Source organism: Odocoileus virginianus, chromosome 27, assembly GCF_023699985.2.
Source record: "Odocoileus virginianus isolate 20LAN1187 ecotype Illinois chromosome 27, Ovbor_1.2, whole genome shotgun sequence".
In the NCBI taxonomy this organism is placed as follows: domain Eukaryota; kingdom Metazoa; phylum Chordata; class Mammalia; order Artiodactyla; family Cervidae; genus Odocoileus; species Odocoileus virginianus.
Window position 1 is genome coordinate 6710480 of NC_069700.1, and position 12272 is coordinate 6722751.

At 42.1% G+C, this 12272-nt stretch overlaps 1 protein-coding gene across 9 annotated transcripts in view; it reads left to right on the forward strand.

Moving 5' to 3' along the window:
* Positions 1 to 12272, forward strand: part of PHACTR1 (phosphatase and actin regulator 1) — a 491697-nt gene that overhangs the window by 208175 nt on the left and 271250 nt on the right. Inside the window, exon 1 of one of the 9 annotated variants that reach the window (XM_070457052.1) lies at positions 4346 to 4610. The exons of 7 other annotated variants lie outside the window; for them this stretch is intronic. The gene's annotated coding sequence lies outside the window, so the exon portion shown is untranslated. Of the gene's footprint in view, positions 1 to 4345; positions 4611 to 4995; positions 5103 to 12272 lie in introns of those variants that run through there. One more of the 9 variants, XM_070457051.1, reaches the window with a different exon arrangement.

Here is a 12272-nt window from a genome sequence, read left to right on the forward strand (position 1 = left end):
TTCCAGTGCCTCCATGTCCTCAGCAGCATTTGTTGTCAATCCCTCTACTTTTTAAAGCACAACTTTATTTAATTGTGTGGAAACCATTAGAGAGCCATGCATAAAGCCAAAAATGACTCTCTGAGCAACAAAACTAAATGTCACATCCTGTGATATCAATGGGACAGTGTTTCTTATGCCCTTACTCAAAGCCACCGTACTCTTATTCTGCACAAAATACAGGTGTTCTGTTTTCCCAACCTGCTAAGAACTGAAAGCTTTAAAGAGATGGAGACTGAAACTGTAAAACCAAAGACACAGACCTTAGCCTGTTGACAAAGGAGTTAATAAACAAGTATGTAATCTTGCATTCTTTAGAGGCATACCTGTGTATCTACTTGTCATAACCAGAGTTTATAAGAATGACCTTAAAACACCTGTTGAATGAAATGGCATTCAAGATACCACAGCTATTAAAAAATTGAGACTCAGTTCCAGTTGTACCAAGCGATTAGACAATTAGAAGAAAGAGAACTGGAAAGAAAAGAGTGTTGGAATTCCTCAGGCATTTCTTGAGATCTGGTTATGTCCCAAGGTGAACTCAAAAGTAAATGGTATGTGGTTCCCCTTCTTGGGGAAATCCTTTTCTAGCATATTATATAGTTATAACTGAACATGATAAATGTTATAGCACATCTATTTATAAAAGTGGCATGAGAACATAGATGAGTTGGCTGTTAAACTTACAAGAGCAAGAAAAGCTGCAATCGGGGCTTCCCTGGTGGTCCAGTGGTTAAGACTCTACACTTCCACCACAGTGGACCCAGGTTTAACCCCTGGTCAAGGAACTAAGATCTTATACGTCTGTAAGGCACTCCCCCCCCCCAAAAAAAAGCCACAGTAAATATTGGAACTAGGTTGGAAGGATTTTGCTGTTTGGTAAGGGGTGGGTATTTTAAGGAAGGACATTCCAGGCAGAGGGAGCATACTTTAAACAAAGGCGTGGAGTCATGGAAATGATGGCATAGTCAAGAATGTAAAATCAAATATTGGGTAGCCAGGAGATGCACCAGAAAGTTCCCCAAAGGCCAGCTGATGATTGCCTAGTATGTAAGGACAAGGAGTATGGATTTTATTCAAAAGCTAACAGGTTGCTATTAAAAGCTTTAAGTTGAGAAGTCCCATGATTAACTTCTGCTTTCAATGCATGCTCATGCTGAAGGCAGGAGAGAATATGAATGTGAATGGGTGGAGAGTGGAGGCAGGGACACCAGGCAGAGATCCCCAGACTCAAGAAGAGGTGACAGGTAGGCTTGTTATGACTGAGTGATCTGTTCGGGGTGCTGAGAGGAGAGGGCAGAAAGAGGGGGTACACAGAAAGTGTAGTCAAGCATGGTTCTGAGTAACTTGAGTAAATGGGACAAACCAAGAAAGGAACTTTTTATAAACCTGAGATTTATTTTTTTTAATCTTCATGATCCTCTGGTGGCATGACAGAAGCTGAATCTTTAATACTACTTCAGTTTCAAGCTTATTTGATATTTCTTGCTCCACCCAAGAGAACACCACTTGAATTATGCCATAAAGCTAGAACCAAATGAATGCAGTTCATTTTTTCTAAAAGTTCCAAGTAGGAACAGACAAATGTGTACTCATAGAACAAATTTCAAGCCAAAATGACCAAATATAGTCTGAAGTTTGGCCTTCTAACGTGGCTACCACTGACTCTTTGTGGCTATTGAACATTTAGATGTAGATACTTCTCTTAATTGAGATGTGATGTGAGTGTAAAATACGTACAATTCATATCAGAGTTCAGAGACTTAGTCTGAAGAAAAGAACATAAATGCTCTGTTAATAATTCTATAATATTACATGTTGAAATAATATTTTGAATATATTGGATTTGAAGTAGGAGGTAGAATGAGCCCCTGAGCTGGACAGCTGGTATTTGTCAAGCTGATAATATTACCAAAATCAGTTTCACTAGTTTTTTCTTTTTCTTTTTAAATGCAACAACTAGAAAATTTTAAATTGCATATGTGGCTCACGTTGTTTTCCTGTTGGATGACACTGGTCTAGGAAGTTTGAGTTTTGTGGTGTCAGTGTTGAAGGAGTGTATGGAGACCAAGTATTTATTTTGCATTATTGCTTTTCTTCTTCACCACCTGACGTTTTCTAATATTTTACTTTGTAGCCTTATTCTCATTAATAAACAAGTAGTTACCATAGCAACAGCCACAACACTCTGTATTTACCACACCTGGAGGGAGAGATATAAACAGACATCAATCTGTCATTCATGGTTAAACAGTTATGTTTTTTTAATGTATATCTGGGTCTTCCTTTGCAAAACAGCTCTGAGTGTAGGAAAATTGACTTCGAATTTCCATCTATGTCACTGGCTTTCTTTGGGTCTGGATAAGAAGAAGAATAATTATCCCATGCCCACTTCAGAGGGATATGTGGGTAGTTACAGAGAACTTTGCAAACTATTCTTAGGGCAGGAGCATGCTCAGTCATGCCCGACTCTTTGCGACCCTGTGAACTGTAGCCCACCAGGCTCCTTTGTCCATGGGATTTTCCAGGCAAGAATACTGGAGTGAGTGGGTTGCCATTTCCTTCTCCAGGGGATCTTCCCAACCCAGGGATCAAACCTGCATATCCTGTGTCTCCTGCATTAGCAGGTGGATTCTTTTACCACTGCGCCGCCTGGGAAAGCCCCATTCTTAGGGCACAGTATCAGTCTAATATCACATAGTTTAGTATAGCCTTGGTATCAACAATTAATACACTGTTACAGTCAGGCAAGAAGGGAAGGGGAGGTTCCTTTGGCTGATAGGAGTGAGGAAATGCAAAAGGGAGAAAAGAGGTCAGACCAAGAAAAGCCAAAAGAAGGTGGCTGATGTTAGCATTTGTTTCCTAGACCTTAACAGTCTTTTTGGAGTATTTCCCATCTTCAGCAACAAGTCTCCACTGGCTGGGAGGAGAATAGGAACCCAGAGCCACCACTGTATACAGCTCATCTGGCTTTGACAAGAAAAAAGCAAATAGGTTGGAGTATTTATTAATTTTTTTATGTTGATCCTTTGGTGACGCAGACAATAAAGAATCTGCGTGCAATGCAGGAGACCCAGGTTTGATCGGGTTGGGAAGCTCCGTTGGAAAAGGGCATGGCATCCCACTCCAGTATGCTCACCTGGAAAATCCCATGGACAGAGGAGCCTGGTGGGCTACAGTCCATAGGGTTGCAAAGACACGGACATGACTGAGCAATGAACACTTGAAGTGTTATGCTCATTTATGCCCTGCAAGTTTCTCAAAGATCTCTCATTCCTGCGTAAATTCTGTCTTAACATACTTGCCGCTGAATACACATCATCTGAACAGAGATGACTGATGCTAAGAAAGGGAAATTAGGACTGATTTTTATTACCTTCACCCAGGACAGTGCTGGCTCCAAATATTTATATAGATTGGCTTTAAGAATTTCCACGTGCTTGATAGTAGAGGCTGGGGGTTTGGCCATGAAGTGGTGTTTGCACATCAAGCATGCAGTTTTCAGTTGGATGTCATGCTTCTTTGAGGTGACTGGAAGAGGGATGTTGATGGTCAGGGTAGGGTTTTGGCTAAAGACCTCTCCACTCAATCTACCCTTTGAGATTTCAAGGAACTTAGATATTGTGGCTAAAGTAATAAACATTCTAGGTTTTGGATTTCATTTGCACAGGTGTCATTAAATCTATGTGAGGCTGTCCAACTAATGATGAGCTCTGTCATTTGCAAATCCATTCACTGATTCATCTAATCTACAAACCGCCACCCTAAATGAAAATCAAGGATACTGCTACAGCTACATCTCGAGATGTTACATTTTGAGAAATCCCCTAACTCAGCATTGACATTCAGAAGGTCCTAAACCTGGAGAAGGAAATGACAACCCATTCCAGTATTCTTGCCTGGATAATCAGTCCAGGGGGTCACAAGGAGTTGAACAAAACTGAAGCGACTTAGCACGCACACTGCCCAAGAAAATTCAAACCTCTGGGGAAATAAAAAAAATACACTGCAGAAATGCAGTGGCTCTGCTGAAGTTGCAAGAAAGGGTGATCGTCTTTGTCTGGTGTTTTGAGTGTCTTGCCCTCTGCTCCAAGGATGGGAGGGTAGGTCGTGGGGGGTAGGGAGGAGTGTGGTTTTCTGATCACAACTCAAATGGCACCGTTTGAATTATATAAGGGAGCCGCTGGGAGTCAGGTGACAGGCTCACTGAGTAATTCCCTGCAGAAGGAGACAAACTGCATGTTAAAAAGCTCAACAAATACTCTGAAAAAAAGAAAAAAACAAAAAAGCAGAGCCCAGGCTGTGAGTTCCAGACTTCCAAGCTGCAGCTTCCTCTGAATTCTCTCTGAGCTGAAACAGCTGGGCGAGCTGGCAGAGTCCCAGGACTCCCGAGGCTGTGGAGAGCCAAAGCCAAGTGCAGGTCCTGGGGGTCCGGTCTGGATCACCGGGTTACTTTCTGTTTCATTTCGAAATGTGCCCTGTTTCTGAAACTGGTGGCTCCCCATGTCAAGGGAAACGCAGGATTCCTTGGAGACACCAGCCAGGCTTTTAAGAACCGGGGCTTTGCGAAGGTAAGAAGCTATCTGCGACCCACCAGCTGGGGGCTGCCTCCTGGGAGCGGTCTGGGTGCGGGCAGGGAACGTGCCCGGAGGAGTCTGCCAACTTGTTCTGGGATCTGAAGGAGGCTGGAGAAGCCGTCCGTGAGGGGTTTTAAGGTTAGGAAAGGGATGAAGAGGGACACTTCCCGCCTGGATGGGTGGCCACCCGGTCTTTGGTGAGTTAAATTCATCCCAACTCCTGTCTGATCTTTTTCCCTGCCCCCGTTCCATCCCATGGAGGAGTTGGTCAGCCTGTCTGGGAGCTGGCATGAGCTGGCCTGGAGCTGGGAAGAAAGGAGAAGGGGCTGCCTGGCACCAAAAGGCTGTCTGGGCGTGTGTAGCATGTGTATTTCAGAGCCTGACTCTTGAGAAGGCTGTTGTTCAGGCTGAGATAGCACAGCCTTTGGGGAGGCAGAGAGCAGAGGAAGATACATGTGTGAGCAGAGCGCTTGGGAAATCTGCAAGGTAGGCATTGGAATCATAAATAATTTAATTGCTGTTTGTGTGTTTGTTAGTCGGATTTAGTATTGGTTTGATATTTTGTTCAGTTTGAGGACTTCCTCCTTTCTGGAGCTGCCAGTATCAGTTGATTGGGTTTTTCAACCCTCGGACTTTGGTTCATTGGCTCTCTTGAAACCCACTGGTGCCCTGGTAGATGGCTGGAAGTCAGAGATTGATTAGACAACTGCTGCTGTTTTCTCTGATCTGGGGGGATTCACTTGCAAATCTCACTGCCATGGAGACTTGCTGGGAGACCTGGACGCCTGTGGAGGCAGCCAGCTCTTAGGAACCTCAGGAAGTTTCTGACTTAAAGAGACAGGAAAGGAAAAAAAAAAAAAAAAAAAACCAAACCAGCAGTTAATTCCGGGAAGGTGGGTGCAGGGAAACGTTGTCAAGGATCAAAAAGAAGGATGACTGGGGAAATGAAAGGATGAGGAAAGGAACAGGCTTGGTGGGATCCCAGTTTGGGCTGTGGCATTTGGAGTTTTGCAGCATAAAGATAAAAATCAATAAGCAAGCTGGTAACAGCTCACTTGGCATGAATAAGAAATGCTACAATAGATCTTCTTTCTGGCCGCCCCTCCCCTCCCCTCACCACCTCCACTGACTACTAGAGAACCTGAGAAATAGGCAGGGTGTGAATTTGCAAGAGTTCATCACTAATTGCTATTTTGTTTGACCACAGGAGGTGCACTAAACAAAATATGGGGATGTCAAAACCAAAGGGAAAGTGTGCTTAGAATAATGCCTACAGAGATGTTATCAAGTTTCTGCTGTCCTTCCCCAATTCCCCATCCTACTCCCAGGTTGGGGCAGATTATATGATTTGAATGTATCATATAAAAACTCCTTAGACTGATACAGTTATCACTGCAAAAGGGTATTCAGGTACTAGAATAAAAATGATTTTGAGTCAGTGGTTTCTTTTTTAAATTTATTTTTAATTGGAGGAAAATTACTTTACAATATTGTGTTAGTTTCTGCCATACATCAACATGAATCAGCCACAGGTACACATATGTCCCCTCTCTCTTGAACCCCAACCTCCTCCAACCCCATCCCACCCTTCTAAGTTGCCGCTGAGCACTGGATTTGAGCTCCCTGCATCATACAGCAAATTCCCACTGACTATCTATTTTACATATGGTAATGTATGTGTTTCAATGCTCCTCTCTCAGTTCACCCACACTATCCTTCCCGAGTCAGTGGTTCTTAAGTCTTTGAGATTATGTACCATATTTGGGAATTGAAAAGACTTAGTTGATGATAAATTTTATAAAGAGGTTTCTAATTAAAGCCCACTTTTGAAATATGATCGATAGCATAATATTATAAATATTCACAATTGAGGAAAACAACTTATGGAGCCCCTTTTGCAAGCCATGGCAGTCCCTCAGACTTAAATGATTAATGTCAGCACACTGAGTTCTTTCTTATTAAGATTTATGTTGGTTGAAACTTGCTGGAAATCTGCATTTCTGCACTTCAATAATATAATGAGGGTGGAAATTGCTGAGGATGACCTCCAGACACCGCAAGAGCCATCAGCGCCTTCCAAAGAGAAGAGAACACCATGCTCTGAATAGTTTCTGTTTTGAGTGCTTTTTTCTTCTTCTCTAATTCTTTAAAATTTGGTAATCTGCCTAAATTGTAGTGCCCACTTTTTCGCAGGCTAGAATCTGCCTGCCAAGCTAGAGACTCAAGTTCGGGAAGATCCCCTGGAGAAGGAAATGGCAACCCACTCCAGTATTCTTGTCTGAGAAATCCCATGGACAGAGGAGCCTGGTGGGCTATAGTCCATGGGATCACAAAGAGTCGGACATAACTGACTAAACAACAAACAACATTTTCCACACCAAGAACCAGGGCCTGTAGTCTTACAAAGGACTTTTCTAAGAAAGTGCTTTCAGTATAAGGGACAGTTTGGAAAATGCAGTTCAGATGCCAAGTTGCATTTCAGATGTCCACTTCTGGGGCAGTTCAATAGTTTATGGGACAGCTGGTCAGAAGATGTAAAATTGGGAAGCTCTTGGAAATATTGTCCTCAAAGAAATATAGATGCTTTGGTTAAAAGAATAAGACTTTTGTGTTCAGACTGACAGGTCTCATTCCAGTCCTGTCACCTGTTCAGTGAGTGAGCCTGGGCAAGTTTCTTGACTTTTCTAAGGTTTAGTTTCTTCCTCTGTAAAATGGGATAAGGAAGTACTTTCCTGGGAGGTTGTATGGGAGTAAATAAAATAATATGTGAATAGAGTAGCACCCAATATAGTTTCTGTGTTACTAAGAAACAGAATTTCCTTCTTAATAATGCAAAAGAAAATCACTTTAGATAATCCATAGCTAATGAATAACCGGTAACCATTCTATTTGTCTGCTAGGGCTTCTGTAACAAAATACCACTAGCTGGGATGGCTTAACCAACAGAAATTTACTCTCTTGCAGCACTGGAGGCTGGAAGTCCAACATCTAGATTTTTCCCTGAGACCTGTCTCCTTGGCTTGAAAATCATCACTGTGTCCTCACGTAGCCGTTCCTCTCTGTGAACACCCATGTGTCTTTTCCTCTCCTTATCAGGAAGGTGAAAGTGAAGTTGCTCGGTCATGTCTGACTCTTTGCGACCCTATGGGCTGTAGCCTACCAGGCTCCTCCGTCCATGGGATTTTCTAGGCAAGAATACTGGAGTGGGTTGCCATTTCCTTCTCCAGGGGATGAAGGGATCGAACCTGGGTCTCCCGCATTACAGGCAGATGCTTTACCATCTGAGCCCTCTGGGAAGCCCCCCATCCTACTGGATTTTGACCCCACCCATATGACTTGATTGACTGACTGATTCAGGTCTTCGTGGCAGCTCCAGGGATCTTCATTAAGGACACAGCCTTAGTTGCCCCAGGCATACAGGATCTTAGTTCCCTGACCAAGGATTGAACCCGTGTACCCGGCATTAGCAAGTGGATTTTAAACTACTGGACCACCAGGGAAGACCTCTCACCTCATTTAGTTTTTTTTTTTTTTTTTTCCTTTTCCTCATTTAGTTTTGATTATCTCCTTCTAGGCCCTGTCTCCAAATACAGCCACATTCTGAGGTACTGGGGATTGGGGCTTCAACATATTAACTTGGGGGGAACATAATTCATCCCCATAACACCTATCAATTAAAAGGTATATTCTTGTTCTAGGAATTTGTCAGGTTTATAAAACCTTTCCTTTCCTTTCCTCTCAAAAGGAAAATGATGTCTTAATTGCCATAGGGGAGACCATGCCTTGGAAGACAGCCTGGTAGACCGGGGCCAAGAGTCAAGAGAAGTTGGCCCTCCTGGCATATTTCAGCTAAGAGGAGAATGAGGACCTTGCATTTTTCACTTCCACCTGGGTGTTCTGTAAAGAACTAGCGGATTGTTGGTGGCAGGGTTACATGTCCACAGTGACAGCTGTTCTTGGAGGATGGATTTAACATTGTTTGGGGTTGGAAGCTCCTCTGAGGTCAAAAGTATTATGGCATTTCATGGGCTGAGCATCCCACTTCCTTTCAATGTTCTGTCTCCTTAAGGAAGTCAAAGATTGACCCTGCCACCTGGGTTTCTACTGTGCCCAGCTGGTCATGTATGCTTTTCACTATTTCCCTAGTCAGCCTCCAACTTTCCCAGTTCCCATTCAGTAGGAACCATGATATTCCGTGACATGGTTGCCTGAAGTGTGCACATATGTACATACACACACGTTTATTTATTCTACAAACAGAACTTGTGAGTAGAGAGGAAGATGATTTGTAAGTGCTATGTACACATTACTTCCTTTCTGAATTTCAGATCCTTGATTTCAGAGAAAGCGATGTGGAGCCGAGCTCATGGCTGAGATATCGACACAAATATGGGAACAGAGGGGAACTGATGCCTTCTCTGAATTCACAGGCCTGAAAAGGCTTGAAGGAGAAAGTCAGGGAAGAGCAGGTGATCCTCAGATGTACACAGATGAGGGTGGGCGTGCCCCCTCCCACCTCACCCCCTCCCCATTCGCATCTGCCCCTTTAGCTGCCCTTTTTTCCAGCTCACACTGTAGACAAATGTCATTTTGTGGTCTCTTTAGGCTCATGCTCTACACTTTCTGTTGTTGTTGCTTTCTGTTGGGGATCTTGCTATTTAAAATAGTCCCCACGTGTAGCACGGAAGTGTGTCTAGTGTTCCTAAGTGCAGGAGGGCTGTGACGTGCTTTGTGGAGACAGTGTGTGTGTTACATATGCCTTGTTCAGATGTGTCATGGTGGTGTTGGCCACAAGTTCAAGGTTAATGGATCAACCATATAGATGGCGCTAGTGGTAAAGAGCCTGCCTGTCACTGCAGGAGACACATAAGGGACGTCCGTTCTATCCCTGGGTCAGGAAGATCCCCGGAGGAGGAAATGGCAACCCACTCTAGTATTCTTGCCTGGAGAATCCCATGGACAGAGGTGCCTGCAGTGCTATGATCCATAGGATCGCGAAGAGTCCTTTAAACAGAAACACACCTAAGACAAGGAATAAATGATCAGTTGATGAAAACATTGGAACCAGAGCCTCTCAGGAACCTAACCCTATACTCCCCTAGGAACAGCAGTTCAGTGTTTCACTAATCCAGTATGCACAGTGACTTCACAGGTCTACTGTACGTATCAGTAAGACACTGGGAATCACTTTTCCAGAGATGCAAACTGGTGTTGAAAGAGAGGACAACATTGCCTGAGGCTATGTAGTAGTGGGCACAAAACCAGTTCACTAGATTGGAATGCCATAATGTGGTGATTATTGTGGTTGTTCAGTCGCTAAGTTGTGTCCGACTCTTTGTGACCCCGTGGACGGCAGCATACCAGGCTTCCCTGTCTTTCACTATCTCTCGAACAGCAGTTCAACTGGGATTAAGGATCGGGCTTGAAAACAGACATGCCACTTATGTTTGAAGCACTCACTATATTCCAGATATTGTTAAGAGGGTCTAGCTAAATGATCTCATTGAATCCTCACAACAGCCTTGTAAGACAGGGATTATTATGCCCATTTAACAGATAAGGACAGTGAGGCTCAAAGAAGGAAAGTAACTTGTCCAAGGACACCCTGCTTATAAAAAACACAACAGAGGTTTCAGACCCAGGTAGCGTGACCCTGGAGGTTGTAATTACAGAGACAAGTTTTGTAGTTTAAGATCTTGGAGAAAGAGCTCCATTAATGTTAATAGTACCCTATCTTGTTCTCTAGCTTCTTCTTTTTAATTTTAATTTTTCCAATATCCCATCTTTACACTGCATGTTTTCCTGCTTTACATGTTTTTTTTTTTTTTTCAAATTCTTTTTTCCCCCCAAGAATGCTCTTCTTCTCTCCTAGCTTTTAGGTTTCTTTCTTTCTTTCTTTCTTTTTCTAATGTTGTGAGGGGGTAAACTTATTTAGTAGCTGCAGAAATTGGACACTTTATGTTATATTGTGCTGTTTAATTTTAGAAGTTTGAACATTTCAAGTTTTCCTAGAATGTAATATATGTTATTTAAGAATTATTCTCTGAATATTACTTAGCCATAAAAAATAATCAAATCTTGCCATCTGTTACAACATGGATAGATCTAGAGGGCAGTATGCTGAGTGAAATGTCAGACAGACAAAGACAAATATTCCATGGTTTCACTTATATGTAGAATCTAAAAAACAAATGGATGCAGCAAAACAGAAACAGATTCCTAGATACAGAGAACAAACTGGTGGTTGCCAGAGCAGTGGGGCAATGATTGGAATAGGTGAGGAAGATGAAAATGTACAAACTTTCAATTATAAAACAAATGCATCACGGGGCATGTAGTCAGTGATATTGTCATAACATTGCATGGTGGCAGATGGTATCTAGACTTATCCTGGTGGTTATTTTGCAATGTATAAAAATATTGAATCACTATGTCGTACGTCTGAAGCTAATATAATATTGTAAGTCAATTGTACTTCTATTTAAAAAAGAAGAATTATTCTTCTAATCACTCTTTTCATTTCATAACACTAATAGTGTTATGGTTTATTTACAGATGTTCTCATTAGTAGAGGAAACATAATTATGCTGTTTGTGTATTAGATTTGGATAACCTGACATAAAATGACATACTCCTTGTTTTGCATTTCATCTTGGATATCAGTTACCTTTGAACATTTTTAAAGATATGAAGTCTCTTATTAAGTTTCCCAAATCTGTTTCACCAAGACTCATTTGCCTATGTCCTTGAGATATTAAGAAATTATACACTTCCCATAACACTTAGGTATTAAGGATTATTTCCACAGGACTTCTAGTAGTACTGTGCCTGGAGATAAAATAGTTTCCAAAAATAGAATGTTTCTTTTAAAAATTGCCAGAGCTGTTTATTATGTTAAACAAACAAACAAACAAACATTAACAACATCTAACAGGGAAAAAAACTCCTGTCAGAATCTTCGGGCTCCAACTCTCTTTCTAAAATGCACCCTCAGATGTCCAGAAAGTGGGCATTCTCTCTGGCCACACAGAAGATGCCCCCCAAGGCTGTGAACTTCATCAAAACATTTCTGCTCACAGAGTTCAAAGGCTGGAGGTTGTAAGAAGAGATAGCTTGAATCTCTGTAGGTAAGTGGGAAAGAGTTCACCTACAAAGGAGCTGCTATTCTTTGAAATAACTCAAGTCTGAAACCCTTCCTTTGTAAATTAGAAACAAACCTCTTGAACTGTTCTGAAACCCAGAGAGAGAGTTGCAATACTGCTGGCAAACTGTACTACATACTCAGTCAACTGTGACACTTAGGTGGACAAATTCTGTGTTTGTATTGAGATCTGGTAATTTTGGAACAAAGGCAGAGACAAAGAAACCTTCAGGAATCTTGGTCCTGTTCTTAAACTGCCAGGGCATGAAAGGGAGCTGGGGGAAAATGAAGCCATGTTTGATTCCACGAACACTTGAAACCATCCTTCAAATATTCTGGATGGAATGAAGTCCAAAGTGTTTTGCCAAACCCCAGGGAAATTAGCTCCATATGTTTCTGATTTATTTATAGTTTAATCATCAAAATATTGCTTTGCAGGGACTGGTTATTTCCAAGAAACCTTTTATGAGCCATTTTAAAACATTATCTTGAAAACAGGAAGCCCTGTTTTGCCA